The sequence below is a fragment of the Bactrocera tryoni genome, unplaced genomic scaffold (genome assembly GCF_016617805.1).
Source record: "Bactrocera tryoni isolate S06 unplaced genomic scaffold, CSIRO_BtryS06_freeze2 scaffold_25, whole genome shotgun sequence".
Taxonomy (NCBI): Eukaryota; Metazoa; Arthropoda; class Insecta; order Diptera; family Tephritidae; genus Bactrocera; species Bactrocera tryoni.
The window spans coordinates 5,092,027-5,111,058 of record NW_024395977.1 but is presented as its reverse complement, the minus strand read 5'-3'; the positions used below and the strand labels follow the sequence as shown (position 1 = coordinate 5,111,058).

The 19,032-nt window shown below is 37.9% G+C and overlaps 1 long non-coding RNA gene across 1 annotated transcript in view; it reads left to right on the top strand.

Annotated features, from left to right (window-relative positions):
• LOC120780678 overlaps nucleotides 1-17,324 on the top strand; it is an 83,835-nt gene extending 66,511 nt beyond the window's left edge. The window contains exon 3 of the long non-coding RNA XR_005705949.1: nucleotides 17,230-17,324. This is a non-coding gene — a long non-coding RNA (uncharacterized LOC120780678). The remainder of the gene's footprint in view (nucleotides 1-17,229) is intronic.
• Nucleotides 17,325-19,032: the final 1,708 nt, after the last annotated feature.

The window sequence follows — 19,032 nt, the reverse complement described above, 5'->3', positions numbered from 1 at the left end:
CAAATTGACTATAAATATTACTTTCCATGTTTTTATACAAAATTATACTCAAATCATAATTATTTTTACAGTCAATATGGAATTGCTGAGGACAGCGCAAAAGCATACATACATACATATTTGCATACGATGTACAGCGATTCTCTGGGTGAAAGCAAAAATTGAAACATGAGTATGGACATGCCGACGACAAAACGAAATTCTTTACATTCGTTGGGAGTATCATCATGTGGAGTACTTACATAAGTATATACATTAGGGCGGGTCGATTTAAAAATCGCCCACAGCTCTATGAAAATCATATTCTAGGGATCAAAATAAGAAACTTTGCCGAAGGACCCATACCTCTAAAACGAATTTTGATGTCCCCCAATTTGGGTCGAACTTTTGGGTAGGGGCAAATTTTGAAAAATCCCACTTTGACCCATTTAGAGTGCTCCAATCGAGTCCAAATGTATGACCGACCCCCACTAACTTTGGACGGCCGATCCACCCATGCCAGTGGCACACCCCTTGGAACTCCCTTGGGGGCTTCCCATACAATCATTTCAAAAAATCACCATTTTTGGCCTTTACATGAAAAAATCAGCTAAATGGCTATGTTTTTTCTTCATTTTTATTTATTTATTTATAATAATATCTATCTTTTCTCTTAAGAAATTTATTTAGTCAGAACATATGTAAATGAATAAATTAATTTAAGTGAGTTATAGAAAAGAAACTAAAAAAAATTATTGTTTGAAGTCTTTTTTACTTTCAAGTCTGGGCAATTTCGCACGGCTCTCTAATGTCGTCGCCATAACAGCCTCTACATTTTCCGGTATAACCCGTTTGGAAACGCTAGCTAGCAATTGAAAATGTCGTTCCGTTCCTTGAATGTGTGATGGAATTTTTGGATCATTAAACGGTGGATCATCTCGATTTCCACCACCTAAAAATATATATTAAAAAATAATTTAAAATGGTTAACAATTGTAATAAATGAGTGATAGCCATAACTTGCCGGAAGAGTTTCACAAGTTTCGATTTGACGGCTCAGTTTTCCGGTTGCCGATCTTGGTCCAGTGCTGGTTGATTTATCCAAAGCTTCAAACAAATGCCGAAACGGAAGTTCGTTGAAGTGTAGAAGGCAAAGAAACCAATGCAATGGTCTTTTTAACAGCAATTCGAATCGTCGTATAATTCCACCGTGTAGGCCAGTGTTTGTCGGCTCACCGTCAGTGCATATTCCAATTAATGTATCCAGTGATGTATTTTTATCGTTGAAAAAACCATTTAATTTGGTTGTTTTGTATTCAGCGGTTTCATGTTCCAGTCTTACGTAACCAATCAATTCAGAATTGGGTTCTCTCAAAATAACAAGATGAGGTTCTTTTACCATCCTAGTATGATACTTCTCATCAATTTTATCTATCGTTAAAGTATCATCTTTTGTGCCATCGAATGAAAACGCTAACAAATTGGTATCATCTAACCGTTTACGAAGCACTTCTTGTCTGCATTTCTCTTTTTCTCTGCGAACTTTCGATTTATCCATGATGAGAGGTTTCTCATGCTTATCTTTAATTTTAAAATATTACAAAAGAGCGGTTCCCAATGCTGATGCTACTCTGTCAGGCACACCAAATCTGTCACATACCAAGGCAAAGTTAAAACAATCGTATCTCTCTGTGTATTGTGAACTTGTACTTCTATCCATATCTTCTTGAACCGGTGGCGGTGCGTATGTTGAATCATCGGGATCTTGGTATGTTGGCATTGATGACATAGACGTTGCTCCTTGCTCTTCAGTTTCCATCATAAATGCATTCATTGTTAGTCTTCTCTGATTATGTTGATCGTGCATGAACTCTTTGAGGTGTTCAGGAACCCAGCCGCATGCACATGGAGCTGCCTTCAAATCGCATTTACATGTTCCAATGTAAAAAATTGTTTCCAGAGATTTTACATACTCTGTAAATTGTTGGGAGTTGTTTCTTCTCTTGATTTGCTCTTGATACTTGTCAAGCAATTTATTCAATTTATTACATACACTTTTTTCAGCATTATTTCCATACCAAGTTTTTCCCAAATTCCAATCAACTTATCTTGTACTTGAATAGTGAATGATTTATGGGAAAACTTTTTTTGTTCTGTTTTAGCACGTTCGCTTAAGTAAAAATATTATCTCAAGATATCCAGATGGGTTGGTAAATTAAAATCAGTCAAATCAGTAGACAGTAATATCATGCTTGGGTATATGACTCATTGGGTTTTCGATAGTTGTTGATGTAGTTGCTTCATCTCGCGGTGTAGAGGATGGTGGATTCATTGTAAACTTTTTGATTTGGAATGGTCACTTCACTTATTATTTTTTTTGAAATACCATAGTGGTTATTGCTTTAGTTCTCCTCACTTTCAGAGGTAATAATAATGAAATGGTAATTTCAATTCTATTTCAAAATTTGTCCCTACCCAAAAGTTCGACCCAAATTGGGGGACATCAGAATTCGTTTCAGAGGTATGGTTCCTTGGGCAAAGTTTCTTATTTTGATCCATAGAATATGATTTTCATAGAGCAATGGGCGATTTTTTTGCCTCCCCGCAAATCGACCCGGCCTAATATACATATATTTATTTCTCTTTATATTCTCTGGTTGTGTATGTGAGAGAGATGTATTTGTATACATTTTTCGGGGATAAAAATGGAATATCAAAGAACTTATTTTTCTTCAATATTCCCTGATTGGGCATAGAAGTTAATTTTGAATAAATTTAAGCAACTTAAATTTTATTCAAACATTTTTTAATCACTTCCAAAATATGTCTAACAATAGCTTCTTACGAGAGGTAGTGTGTGGGGCCGGGAAATTAATCCACAAATCTGAATGAATTATAACCTTTACACTAGTCCCTCCTCGGGAGCTAGTTAATTTTAACGTAATTAGGTTTTTCTTTATTAAGTACAAAATTGTGACTAAACTAAATATTTCCCAAATACTGGCGGCAGAGTTTTGCTGATATTGCTTGATCAGCACATTTAGTTAACTTTGTTTATATCGATCGATTGTTGGAATTCAAGTGGAAGTTTATTTATTAATACTTCGTGTCAAAATTTTTCAATACCCCACATATTGGTAGAAAAAAAAATAGTCGGAATTCAGTCTAACAATATTAAAAAAATAAACAATTTATGTTACTTTTCGACCCCGTCGAATGGCTTTCGCCAATAATGAAAAAAATAAACACAATCCTGAACAAGTCCTTGAGTGGTGGCAGGCTACTACTTGGCAAATTAGTGCATAGGCAATTAAATATTACATAATAGTATAATAAAATTGTTGAAAAAGTCTGAAAATCAACACCTAGTGCCTAATAATTTTCAAATTTACAGAGAGAACACCATATGCCCAATGCGATAATGTGACGCACATTGATTACAAAAAGCAAAGGTCGTCTTATCGCACTTACGTAAGCGCTCCTCATAAGGATAATTTGAGGGAATCTGTTGCGAAATTTTAACATTCTTATTCTTCTTTTTTACTGGAATAGAAACCGCTTACGCAGTTATAGCGGAGTTGAGAACAGCGTGCCAGTTGTTTCTTCTTTTCGCTACGTGGCGCCAATTGGAGATTCTAAGCGAAGCCAGGATCTTCTTGGAGTGGAATACTTTCAGAGCTGGAGTGTTTTCGTCCATTCGCACAACATGATCTAGCCAGCTAAGCCGCTGTCTTTTAATTCGCTGAACTATGTCAATATCGTCGTATATCCCATACAGCTCATCGTTCCATGGAATGCGATATTCGCCGTGGCCAACGCGCAAAGAATCATAAATCTTTCGCAGAACTTTTCTCTCGAAAACTCGCAACATTGACTTATCAGTTGTTGTCATCGTCCAAGAGACATTGATAAAAGTTTAAGAGAATTTAATAACGTAATAACTAATGCTGCTGTATTGGCAACACCAAAAACCAGTTGGTTTTAGAAAGATCACCAATAATGATATAGAGAAACTTGTGAGAGAAAAGGCGAGCTAGACGTGAATGGCAGTTAAATCGCTCAACTTCAACTCTGCTTCAAATGAAATCTGCTGTACGAATGTTAAAAAAGCTCTTAAACGCGAGGAAGAACACAACACTGAAAATTATATAAAGAAACTGTGCCCAAATTCTAGCAAGGAAAACTCCCTTTGGAAAGTTTGGAAAGCCCAAAAGTCTTTCAAGCCACCAGTATCTGCTAAGTCAGTTGAATGGTAATTGGGCACGTAGTGATGAGGATAAGGAAAATTGCTTTGCAAATCACCTAGAAAATATATTTCAACCCAATTGACCAAAGAACAACTTTAAGTTGCCAACCTTGCCTAATACCGCTAACGAGTCGCTTGTGTATGTTAGGACTTCTACTTTAGACGTTACTACACTAATGAAAGAACTTCACCAAAAAGTCTCCAGAACATGATAATATTACCCCAAAAATGCTAATTGCGTTAGCAAATATTGCCGTAGAAGTGCTCTTTAATGCAATTCTTAATCTCGGATACTATCCTAATTCATGGAAAAAGTCGCAGATTATCTTGATAGATAAACCTGGGGAAGACTTAACACAGCCGTCTTCATACAGACCATTCAGTCTTCTACCCTGTCTTTCTAAAACATTTGAAAAATTGTTACTATCAAAGAAGACTCCTTTCCTCCACGAAAATAATATAATACCAACGCACCAATTCGGGTTTCGTGAAAAACATAACACGATAGAGCAAGTAAATAAAATTACTAACGAAATTAGAAAAGCATTTGAGCACAGAGAGTACTGTTCAGCTATATTTTTGGACGGGGCTTTGGCGTTTGATATGGTGTGGCATGAAGGCCTTTTATATGAGATCAAAAACATTCTACCTTTAAAATTGTATAAAACATTGGAAGCTTATTTAAAAAATAGAAAATTTATGGTAAAAGTGGGATATTTCATATCTGGTGAACGACAGATGAGGGCTGGTGGCCAACACTATACTATACATCATATATACATCAGATATTCAACAGCTAACAATGTAACTTTTGCGGACGACACAGCTATAGTGAGCCGTAACAAATGCCACACAATAGCATCAGGAATATTAGCCGGGCACTTAAGGTCTGTTGAAGAATGGCTAGCCAACTGGCGTATAAATGTGAATCAACAAAAGTGTAAGCATGTTTCGCTAGGACCAAAAATTTGCCCGGCAGTAAAAATAAACAATATTTGGCTAATGCTTTGGTACATTCCTGCGATCAAACACGCCTTAAAAGAAGTGGTATGCCTGCATACTAAGGAGCAACGTATCACCAAAACAGCTCAATCACTTGCTTGGGCGTGTCTAGTTTAAGATTTTATAACTTATTGTTAGGCTTTTAAAACAAAAAGCAGATTCAACAAATAAAAAGATATTGAAACAAAAAAAAACATTTATGTGGGATCTGTAGATTCGACCGTACGGTCAACAAGATCTCGTACGAACAAAACGCGACCGTACCAAATATAGCAACCGTACCACAATTAACAACTCTGACTCGAACTAGATAGCCAACCCACGGACGCTGACAGGTCACACTTGGGTTCTGAGCTTAGCAGCTTGCGGTTGTGCCTTTTTGCTTTAAATACCATTTACTTACGTCTTTCAGTTTAAATACTATACTTACTTGTGTCTTTCAGTTTAAATATACTTACTTGTGTCTTAGAACACCTACAATACGTCTACTTGTGATTTTGCTTCAAACATTTACATTTAATTCACAAAATAATTACAGTGTGTAAATTGAAATTTGAAACAAACATTTTAAAAAAGAAATGGTGTGTGTTTTAATAGTGTTGAACCCGCAGAAATTGGGTATTGAACACTCAAATTTGGGGGCTCAACCGGGATAATCCGTGATCATATCGATTTAACAAGATCAACTTAAAGATCAACCATTGTATAAACCTGCAAGTAACAAATCCTATCATTTTCACCCCTACATACACAAGCGAAATATTGTAGAATGACAGAAATTACATTAAGAATGCAATAGAATGAGGGAAAACTCTGGGCAAAAGCCCAGGCAGTTCGTTAGGGTTTCCTAATTATTCTACTACTAAAACGGCCAAATGCCTTAGAAAAGGCCCGAGTGATATTTATTATATTTATTATAACGGAAATTTGATGAAGCGGCGAGCAAGCAGAGTGAAGAGGTAGCAGAATAAGCAAAGGCAAGAAAAAGAAGAGTAGCATCGATTACTAGCGAAGATTCCAGTAAGTATCCAATTAGAAGAGTATAAGAAGTTGTATTGTTCATTTCCAATTAGTAATTCGGCTTATAAAAGCTACAGTAACGGCAATACATATTAGCACCGACTAAAAATTGTAATTGTATCGTAGCATATAAATATGATTAAATACGTTTTTCCAATGCAAAAATTTAAAACATTAAATGTTAAGAAACCAATTTGCTTTAAATTTAAAAAATTGTAATTATATTATATTATATATTATAAAAGATTTTTATTATAAGATTATTTGTAAAAGTTCATAACCCAACATGGATACTGAAACCATTAAAGCTATGACGTTAGCGTTGCTAAGAGAAAAGTGCGTAGAACTGGGACTGACAACGAACGGAAAGAAATCAGACTTACAGACCCGTTTGATCCGACATTTTGGTCTGAGTGATGCTGAGTTTAGTGACGATGAATCGAGTGCCGGTCAGTATGAAGACGTAGAAACCGTAGGTCCATGTGTTAGAAACATTTCACATTTTACATTGAGAGATATTGAAGAGAGTATATCTTAATTTACTGGTACAGACTCACTAGACGTTAATCAGTGGGTAATTGAGTTTGAAGATATGCGGCTACAGTAGGGTGGAATGAAGTACAAATGTTTATTTATGCAAAGCAACTCTTAAAGGGTGCAACAAAGTCGTTTATTAGAGGCGTAAGTGGTATACGCAATTGGTCGTCTTTAAAAAAGATACTTGTTGAAGAGTTTGGGGTGAAACTGTCTTCAGCTGAAATACACAATTAGGGTTTTCATAAGTCTCGTAAAGTTATAAGTTGTAACGTTTCGAAAACATAGCATTGAGAATTGAAAATGTGTAAACTCATTTTTGTGTGAAATCCAACAACAATTTTTTTAAACAAGTGTAAAAATTTACAATTTTAAGATGCTTTATGGTTGTGAGTACCCCAAATAGTTTAAGAAATCATCGTAAAAAAGTATCAGAATTGTTTCTTGAGTATTTATACAGTTTAATTGAAATTGGTAAACCTATTAAAATCGATGACGAAAGTATTGTCGAATATTTCGTGAATGGTATTTCAGATTCTAAAATAAATAAAGCCGTTTTATATCAAGCCAGAACGATCGTGAACTTAAGAATCAAAGCAAGGTATACGAAAAAATTCGGTTGATGCGACAACATCAGCCTAAAGTTTTTCAGCATCAATCTGATTTTAAGCGTTCAGATGTCAAAGTAGATAGTAACCCAGGGGAAAACAAGAAATGTTTCAAGTGTGGTGAAGGGAAACATTTTGCAAAAAATTGTCCGGGTAAGCAGTACCGTTGTTACAAGTGTAATAAGATAGGTCAACGTTCTTTTGAATGTAAAGGTAATAATCAACCGAACAGTGTAATTAAGCAAGAGAAAAATATAAATGTAATAAAAGATATAGGCGGGTTAATATTTAAGATGATTCAACAAAATGGTTTTACTTTTTCCGCGTTAATTGATACCGGAAGTGATCTTTGCATTCTTCTTCTTCTTAATTGGCGTAGACACCGCTTACGCGATTATAGACGAGTTAACAACAGCGCGCCAGTCGTTTCTTCTTTTCGCTACGTGGCGCCAATTGGATATTACAAGCGAAGCAAGGTCCTTCTCCACTTGGTCCTTCCAACGGAGTGGAGGTCTTCCTCTTCCTCAGCTTCCCCCGGCGGGTACAACGTCGAATACTTTCAGAGCTGGAGTGTTTTCATCCATCCGGACAACATGACCTAGCCAGCGTAGCCGCTGTCTTTTAATTCGCTGAACTATGTCGATGTCGTCGTATATCTCGTACAGCTCATCGTTCCATCGAATGCGATATTCGCCGTGGCCAATGCGCAAAGGACCATAAATCTTTCGCAGGATTTTGCTCTGGAAATTCGTAACGTCGACTCATCGGTTGCTGCCATCGCCCAAACCCCTGCACCATATAGCAGGACGGGAATTACGAGCGACTCATACAGTTTAGCTTTTGTTCGTCGAGAGAGGACTTTACTTTTCAATTGCCTACTCAGTCCGAAGTAGCACCTGTTGGCAAGAGCAATCCTGCGTTGGATTTCCAGGCTGACATTGTTGGTGGTGTTTACTCTGGTTCCAAGATAGACGAAATTATCTACAACTTCAAAGTTATGACTGTCAACAGTGACGTGAGAGCCAAGTGGCGAGTGCGACGACTATTTGTTTGATAACAAGAGATATTTCGTTTTGCCGTCGTTCACTGCCAGACCCATTTTCTGTGCTTCCTTGTCCAGCCTGGAGAAAACAGAACTAACGGCGCGGGTGTTGAGGCCGATGATATGAATATCATCGGCTTACGCCAGCAGCTGTACACTCTTAGTCTCTATTTAGTTCTGCAGCTCGAACTATTTTCTCCAGGAGCAGGTTGAAGAAGTCGCACGATAGGGAGTCGCCTTTTCTGAAACCTCGTTTAGTATCGAACGGCTCGGAGAGGTCCTTCCCGATCCTGACGGAGCTTTTTGTATTGCTCAACGTCAGTTTAAAAAGCCGTATTAGTTTTGGGGGGATACCAAATTCAGACATCGCGGCATAAGGGCAGCTCCTTTTCGTGCTGGCGAAAGCAGCTTTGAAATCGACGAAGAGGTGGTGTGTGTCTCGATTCTTCTTCCACGGGTCTTTTCCAAGATTTAGCGCATGGGGTGAGGTCTCCTTTTTTATGGATTGGGCATAGCACACTTAAATTCCAATCGTTGGGCATGCTTTCGTCCGACCATATTTTACAAAGAAGCTGATGCATGCTTCTTATTAGTTCTTCGCCGCCGTGTTTGAATAGCTCGGCCGGCAATCCATCGGCCCCCGCCACTTTGTTGTTCTTCAGGCGGGTAATTGCTATTCGAACTTCTTCATGGTCGGGTAATGGAACGTCTGCTCCATCGTCATCGATTGGGGAATCGGGTTCGCCTTCTCCTGGCGTCGTGCGTTCACTGCCATTCAGCAGGCTGGAGAAGTGTTCCCTCCATAATTTAAGTATGCTCTGGGCATCGGTGACTAGATCACCTTTGGGGGTTCTACAAGAGTATGCTCCGGTCTTTTCGTAGATTTTTTGAGCGTAGAATTTTTGAGCATTACCCCGGTTGGCCAGCTTATCAAGCTCTTCGTACTCACGCATTTCGGCCTCTTTCTTTTTCTGTCTGCAAATGCGTCTCGCTTCCCTTTTCAACTCTCGATATCTATCCCATCCCGCACATGTTGTGGTCGATCGTAACGTTGCTAGGTAGGCAGTCTGTTTTCTCCCCGCTGAGACACGGTACTCCTCATCGTACCAGATGTTCTTTTGCATTTTCCGAAAAACAATAGAATCGTTAGCAGCTGTAACTAAGGAAACTGGCAGCTGTAATTTGAAATGCCGTCCCACTGTTCCCTTATACCGAGTTGTTGACGAGTGCTCTCAGAGAGCAAGAATGCAAGCCGAGTAGCAAATCGTTCGGCTGTCTGTTGTGATTGCAGCTTCTCGACGTCGAACCTTCCTTGTGTTTGTTGGCGTGCGTTTTTTGCTGCACAGAGGCGGGTGCGAATCTTGGCTGCAACAATATAGTGGTCCGAGTCGATGTTAGGACCTCGGAGCGCACGCACACCTTAAACACTGGAGACGTGTCTTCCGTCTATCACAACATGATCGATCTGGTTGGTAGTTTTTCGATCCGGAGACAGCCAGGCGGCATGATGAATCTTCTTATGCTGGAATCTAGTACTACAGATAACCAATTTTCGGGCCCCGGCGAAGTCAATCAGCCTCAACCCATTTGGGGATGTTTCGTCGTGGAGGCTGAATTTACCGACCGTAGTGCCAAAGATACCTTCTTTGCCCACCCTGGCGTTAAAGTCGCCAAGCACGATTTTGACATCGTGGCGGGCGCAGCTCTCATAAGCGCGCTCCAAGCGCTCATAGAAGGCATCTTTGATCACATCATCCTTCTCTTCCGTCGGGGCGTGGGCGCAAATCAGCGATATGTTGAAGAATCTCGCTTTGATGCGGATTGTGGTTAGACGTTCATTCACCGGAGTGAATGATAGTACTCGGCGACGGAGTCTCTCTCCCACCACGAATCCAACACCAAACTTGCGCTACTTTATATGGCCACTGTAGTAAATGTCACAAGGACCTACTCGTCTCTGTCCTTGTCCCGTCCATCTCATTTCTTGGACGTCGCTGATGTCAGCCTTTATTTTTGCGAGGACATCAACCAGTTGGGCAGCGGCACCTTCCCAATTAAGGGACCTGACATTCCAGGCGCATGCCCTCAATTCGTAGTCCTTATTTCGTTTGCCATGGTCGTCATCAAAAGGTGGTATCTCCTCCGAGGCTGTTTTTTCTTTTTCATTGGTACTGATTTTTACGTGGCGGGTCCCAAGCCCAGCGCACAACCCTATGTAGGGGATGTTTCGCCTTCTCACATTAGCTCACCTTGGAACGGATGTTCTTAGGCTACCCAGAGGATACTTGGTCAAAGACCGGAAGTAGTGAGTTGCTTGAGCCATGTGTAAAAAATCGTTTCTGATCACTCCCAAGTGAATGGCCATCAGAAAACTTTCCTCACTTGCGTGAACTTCTACACATGACTCCATCCTCCATTGCATTATGCGTTATCATACTCTTATGCAAATTGATTAGCGTATTAAATTAAGTAACTACAGACGGCGTTTAGTAGGATTAAAGGATAGTGCCATTATAACACTAGGAAGTTTCAATATAAAGATGAACATAGATAAAATAAAGATGAATATCAACTTCCATGTTGATAAGGAAAAATATTTGCGATACGCTCCTATAATAGGTAATAGTTTATTGGGAAAAGTCGACATGTTGGTAAGAGAAGGTGAACCTATCTTCATTAAAAGATTTGTTAGTAGTGAACCTTTGCAGAACCAAAGTGACATGTTTTCCGAATCCAAAAGTTTTTGTCTACCTATAGAGGATGAGAAGGAGAATAAGCTGGTAGCTGATTTAAATCATTTAGATCAATAGAGTGCAAGCTACAGTTTTATCTTCCATGATTAATACGTATTCACCTGTAAAGAAAATAGAAAGTCCAGTCGCTATAAAGATTATTTTGACAGTTGATACACCAGTGTATACTACCCCTAGACGAGTACCTTATGTAGATCAGTGCTTTATCGAAAATCAAGTTAGTCTACGGTTAGAGGAAGGAATAATACAGCAGAGCACTTAAGAGTATCCTTCCTCTATAGTATTAGTACCGAAAAAAGATGGGTCTAAAAGAATGTGTTGCGATTACCGAAAGTTAAATCAGAAAATAGTTAAGGATAATTTTCCTATGGTATTGATTACCGATGTCCTAGAACGATTACAGAGCGCAAAGATTTTTACAACCTTAGATTTGGCTAATGGATTCTTTCGTGTGCCAGTTTCACGCGAGTCTAAACATTTACATCATTTGTTACCCACCATGATCAATATGAGTTTTTATACGTTCCGTTTGGCATTTCGAAGTCTCCTGCAGTTTTTTGTCGATTCGTTAGTTCAGTTTACAGAGATTTAAAACAGAATGGTACTATTATCGTACATATGGATGATATTATTGTGCCTGCAAAAGATAAGGAGACTAACATCGAGAAACTTGAGTTTGTGTTGAAACGCTCATCGGAATATGGTTTACGAATACGTTGGGACAAATGCCAGTTTTTAAAGAAAAAAGTGCCGTTCTTGAGATATCCAGTAGAAGAGGGAACTATAAAGCCTTCAGAGGAGGAAATATGAGCGGTGTCAAACGTTCCAATCCCCAATAATGTGAAGTCGGTTTTGCGTTTTTTGGGATTAACTTCATATTTTCGAAGATTTTTGGCGGATTATGCATCGAAAGCTGGGCCGCTTACGGACTTATTGCGGAAGAGCGTTAGGTTTAAAATGGGTGACGAAGAGCTTTTGGCAGTCGAACAACTAAAGTTAGCTTTGATAAGTGCGCCAGTACTTAAACTATACGATCCGCAGGCGGGGACCGAAGTACATTCAGATGCGAGCATGTATGGATATGGGGCGGTATTGTTGCAAAAAGACTCAACTGATCAACAGTACCATCCAGTACAATACATGAGTCGAAGGACAACTCTACAGGAGGAAAAATATCATTGATATGAGCTAGAGGTTTTAGCTATCATAGAGGCTTTAAACCAGTGGCGTATATATCTATTGGGTATACATTTTAAAATCATAACAGATTGTAAAGCGTTCGCTCATACGATGAAAAAGAGGTGAGGTTTCTCTAAGGGTGTCGAGATGGGCTATTTTTCTTCAAGACTTTTCGTTTACTATCGAGCACCGATCCGTAACAAAAATGAGGCACGAAGATGCTTTGAGTCGAATTTCTTACTTAATGATAAAGGCTCCATAAGACACCAGTTAAAAGTAGCTCAATGAAGTGACGAGTGGGTAAAAGCAATCCGCAAAGTACTTGAGAAGGAAGAATATATGGACTTTTTCGTGAAATATGATTTATTGTACAAAGACCCAGTATTATAATTGCTAGTAGTACCAACAGGGATGGAGGTAGAAATTATTAGGTTAGCTCATAGAAAAGGGCACTATGGTATAAAAAAAATGAAGATTGTCTGGAAAAAGAATTCTTTATTGTATTATCAGTGAAAGCAAAATGGGTACAAAAGAAGGGTTTCTTTCACCAATACATAAAAAAAACACACCTTTAGCAACTTTTCACATTGGCCATGTAGGACCGATGGAATTAACCACAAAAAATACAAACATATATTAGTTGTTGTCGACAGTGTCTCGAAGTTAGTTTGGTTGTTCCCGGTAAAGTCAACAGATAGTGCATCAGTTATTGGTTGTTTAGTAAAATTGTCGATTATATTTGGTAACCCGAGGAGTATTGCAAAGGAAATAGCATTCAGCACTTATAGCAACAGGCGTACCAAGATTGAATGGACAAGTCGAACGTATCCATAAGATTGTAGTTCCTATGTTAGCGAAATAATCTCAATGGTATAAGTTCGTAGGACGTGTTCAGCAAATTATTAATAACACGCCCCCTAGAAGTACAAAAATCACTCTGTTTAAAATTTTGACGGGGCTAGATATGCGCAGTACTGATGATTTAGAATTAAGAGAGTTATTAGGAAATGAGACGGTAGAAGAAATTGACAGAGAAAGAGATAGTTTGAGAGAAGAAGCCCAGAGTAACATTCAGAAACTGCAACAAGAAAATTGTAAGAACTATAATTCTAAAAGAAAGCATGAAATTCAATATAAAACAAATAACCTAATCGCAATTAAGAGAACTCAATTCGGACCGGGGTTAAAGTTAAAACCTAAATTCTTGGGTCCTTATAAGGTGACTGCTACGCTGAAATATGGCAGGCACGAGGTAATGAAAATTGGAGACTACACGAACTACGAAGGACCGCAGTGTCGGAATACACGAAAAAATGGTGCGATTCATTCGGGGCGAATGAACCATAAGGACGGCCGAATGTGGGATCAGTAGACTCGACCGTACGGTCAACAAGTTCTCGTACGAACAAAACGCGACCGCACCAATTACACAATTAAAAACTCTGACTCGAACTAGATAGCCAACCCACGGACGCTGACAGGTCACACTTGGGTTCTGAGCTTAGCAGCTTGCGGTTGTGTCTTTTTGCTTTAAATACCATTCATTTACGGCTTTCAGTTTAAATATACTTACTTGTGTCTTAGAACACCTACAGTACGTCAACTTGTGATTTTTCCTTCAAAAATTTACATTTAATTAACAAAATAATTACAGTGTGTAATTTGAAATAATTTGAATTTGAATTAAACATTTTAAAAAAGAAAAGGTGCGTGTTTTAATAGTGTGCTCTGCGCCCATGGCTACTTTACCATCGGAGTAGACTTTACACAATCGTATTAGTTTTGCGGTGATACCAAATTCAGACATAGCGGCATAAAAGCAAATACTTTTCGTGTTCTCAAAACCTGCTTTAAAGTGGGCGAAGAGGTGGTGTGTGTCAATCTTTTTTTCTCGGATCATTTCCAAGATTTGACACATGGTGAATATCTGGTCAGTTTTTTATTTTCCAGTCCTAAAGCCACACTGAAAAGGTTCAATCATATATATGCGATGTTGAGAAATCTTATCCCACGATAATTGGTGCCGATTGTGGGGTCTCTTTTTTTATGGATTGGGCACAACACACTTAAATTCCAAATGTCGGGCATGCTTTCGTCCGCTCAGTCGTCATCGATTGCGGAATCGGGTTCACCATCTCTTGGTATTATGCTTTCACTGCCATTCAGCAGGCTGGAGAAGTGTTCCCTCCATAATTTTATTATGACCGGGGCGTCAGTCACTAGATCACCTTCGGGGGTTCTACAAGAGTAAGCTCCTGTCTTGAAACATTTTGTTAGCTGCCGCATCTTTTCGTAGAATTTTCGAGCATTATCCCTGTCAGCCACCTTGTCAAGCTCTTCATACTCATCCTTTTCGGCCTCTTTCTTTTTCTGTCTGCAAATGCGTCTCGCTTCCCTCTTCAACTGTCGGTATCTATCCCATCCCGCACGAGTTGTGGTCGATCGTAACGTTGCGAGGTAGGCGGTCTGTTTTCTCTCCACTGCGACACGGAACTCCTCGTAGTACCAGCTGTTCTTTTGCATTTTCCGGAAAGCAATGGTTTTGGTTGCAGCTATACGTAAGGAGTTTTAAATGCCGTCTCACAGTTTCCTTATACCGAGTTGTTGACGAGTGGTCTCAGTGAGCAGCAGTGCAAGTCGAGTTGAAAATCGTTCGGCTGTTTGTTGCGATTGCAGCTTCTCGACATCGAACCTTCCTTCTGCTTGCTGCCGTGAGTTTTTCGCTGCAAAGAGGCGGGTGCGAATCTTGGTTGCAACAAGATAGTGAACCGAGTCCATATTAGGATCTCGGAGCGTACGCACGTCTAAAACACTGGAGACGTGTCTTCCATCTATCACATTCAAAATCGATCTGGTTGGTAGCTTTTCGATCCGGAAATAGCCAGGTCTCATCCGATGCTGTCTTCTTCCTTTCATTTGAAGTGTTTTTCACACGGCGAGTGCCAAACCCAGCGCACAAGTCGGGGGAGGGAAGTTTCGCTTTCTCACTTAAGCTCGCCTTCAAACGGATGTTTTTTTGTCTACCCAGAGGATACTTGGTTTAAGACCGGAAGTCATGAACTGATTGTGCCAGAGAACATTAAGCAAAAAGAAGGTGCAGGCTCGACAGCGCACATTTGTATAATTTGAACCGGCGAATTCACCTCACAACTATGGAATTCATGCCGGGAAATGTTAACATTGTTTTGATTTTAGCAGAAGGCAGTGTGTAAAATTGTAGCTTTGTTAACATGATCAACCAGGAAATATTGTTGACCAACCGACGAATGAATTCTAAATAAGCCATGTGATTTCTAAATTTCTTATGAGTGTTTACAAAATGCTGTTTTTGTATTTTTAATACTATTATCTTCATCTTAATTTTTATAATTTATCTTCATTGTGAGTTAAAAAAATTAGTAATTGAAAAATACATTGATGTACATATGTATTTCCTTACAGAATTTATGCAAATGCGGTTTGCCGCCGGATGTTTTTACATCTATGCGCAATCAACATTTTTTCTCAACCAGGAAAATGGGTGGATATGTAATGTACAAATACGTGTAGTTGTTAATATTATACCTATTGTTAATGATTAAATAGAACGCAGGAGTAAGACACGTCTCTTTATTACGGCAATCCAAAGTAGAAGAGGCCGTTACAGCGATAGTAATACAATAGTTTAACAAAACAATAGAAATAAGGAATACTAGGTAATTGAGGAACAACGCACAGGGTGCATCGTGTGAAATTAAATTAAAAATTTAAAGTAAATCCTAGACACCTATCAAGTAAAAATTCTGTCCATATTTAATTTATTTTTAATTACTATATGTGACCTGGTCTACGGAAAGGGAGCTTAGGTGTCAAAAAAAAGGAGAACAATTAATGAGATAACGAGAAACTGACGATTATTTTTAACAGCTTTTCCCAAAAAACTAGTTTTCGCACATTAGCTCCCTTTTCGTAGACCAGGTCACATATAATCTAATATATTAATTAACTATTTAAAAATACATGCATATCCTGGGATTCATTTATTTTCAAGCACTGACGCGACGACAAGGCGCCACAACATTGTGTTTTTGGTAGAAAATCCGTGCTGTACCGAAAAACTCAAACGAACTATGTAATGTTCATTGTTGCCGCTTCGCTTGCCGTTGTAACTGCTTCGCTTATAAACTAGCGTAAATATGTATGTTTATGTATGAGTTTATATATAGTACATATCGATGCGAGCAACGGCAAAATATTTTCGATCTGACATATATTTTAAATGGAAAAAAAAACATCTTAGAACATATTGTCTTGTAATCTAGTAGTAAGTACACACGTTTTGGTATAAATAGTACTGAGATCTGTGTAACAAGTTAATCTTAAGAATATCAATAAATACCACGCTCTTCGGTGTAGTAAGGAAAATATTCTTCTATTCATTTTACTATGTAAAAATTAACTCGCGCGTGGGAGAGCTTGACGGAACTTAACCAAGGGAGGTGGTTCAACCTCGTCATGCTGAGGTTAGCCAGAATTCTCGTGCGACTTACTTACCGTAATCACATGATCAGTAAAAGAAATACCGATAACTTCTTTCAGACCAACAAACAGGCTCTGATTCTCGGGGTCTGTATCCCTGATCTTTTAACCAAAATATGGTATAACACCTAACTCAATAGTTTAATTGAAAAGTTTATTAATATTTCCATATTAAACCAGAAAAGAATATTTTTTATACTGTATAAGTATGTATATTCCGATTATGAAAATTATTGAAAACCGCATTTTTATCTAGTTACTATCATCAAAGATATATATTTTTTTTCAAGTTTAAACTTTCAGGAAGTAAGTAATCTTTATTTAAATATAAATAATATTTATTTACAGATAACAATTTCATTATTTGCAAAAACCCCAAATGTCAAATGGGATATTGTTACGAGTGTTGGAGAGATCTTGGAGTATTGTGCATATCCTGCCAAACCGATATAAAAACAATCGAAATATTAGATTTTAATGTATATTTTGAACTTGTTAATCCAATGTAAGTAGTATTCTAGGATCTACATACATTTCATGAAAATATGGTTTTTATTTATATAGAAATTTAAGTAAATAACAATAAAACTAAATGTTAACCATAATATATAATATAATATAATTTTATAATGAGTCCAAACCCGGTAAGAAGTCTTTTAAATAGAATTTGTAATGAAATATTAAGCAGAGTGGACCGAAAATTGTTGTCACGCTAAATAAGATGTAAGGTGATACTAAAAGCTTTTAGATCACTTTACTAATAACCATATTTTTAATTATTACAGAACCATACGTTTCATACACTAGGTGGCTGTCGCTTTTCTACTTATGCAGACGGGCTCTGGTACTTTAATTGCTGCCATCAGTCACTAACTTACTTACGGGTCGCATTAATAAAAATACAAATTGCAAATAAAATTGAGAATAATCAATATAATTATTGTTAACAATTATTGTTTAAACCTTAAATATCCTTATAAAAAATTAAACCAAGTCAATAAAGCAATTTTTAACGGATTAGTAAATGAAAGAATAAAAAAGATGGTAAGTACAGTAACTTCCTTATAAATTGACCACCAAGCTACTTCCTCTTAAAAGAGAAATAAGCTATGCTCTATATACTGATTTAAAACTGTAAATAGAGTATTCAGATTCTCATATAAGTAGTATATAATATTATAGTCGCAAAAACAATGGACGTTAAAAGCATATGTCAACCAGAGAATCGGAATCTAAGAAATTTTGTATATACATACACTACATATATATTACTTATACAATAACCTAACATATATATCCGGCATAATATTTATTAGAAACACCAAAATACGTAGTCATTATACAAAATCAGCCGGATGATCGAAAATCCTGGGGGCTAGGTCAAGTTTTCGCCCAATTGTATCCATTTTACGCACAATGAGATACTGTATGCATAATAAAATAAAAAGTTCGAAAATCTTTATATTAAGTATTTGGGGGCTTAAGGAAGTATTGACCCGATTCAAAACATTTCTGGTGCACAGAATTACTATTGTCAGGAAAGGATTATGTCTGAATTTCATTTGTATATCTCACACATTGACCGATATTTTCGGTCAAAAGTCAACTATAGACACTGGGGTCTACACATTCGGGTCGGGTGACATAAGAAAATGAAAATGCTAAATCGAAATCAGTCAGTAGGGTCCCAAGACATGAGATTTCACCAAAAAGTTTTGAACAGTAACGTTATTTTCAAACAGTTGGTAGAAATTCTGAAAAAATTTGTACTCAGCAAATTTGGTTGTTGTAGCTTTAGTGGTTTAAGAGATATGTACATTTAACATATTAGAGGGTGGGGCGACATCCACTTTTTCAAAATTCTTTGACCACAGGTGACCCTTACTACTGCGATTCCATGTACCAAATTACAGTTTCATATCTTAATTAGGTGCTTAGTTATGGCTTTTTATAGGTTAATGGCGGTTTGTGGGCGTGGCCGTGATCCGATTACGCCCATCTGCGAACTTGTAATTTTTTTTGTACTAAGGAACTTGCATACTAAGGGTCATCAAAATATCTCAATTTTTACTCAAGTTACAGTTTGCACGGACGGACAGACAGACAGTCATCCGGATTTCAACTTTTTTAGTCATCCCGATCATTTATATA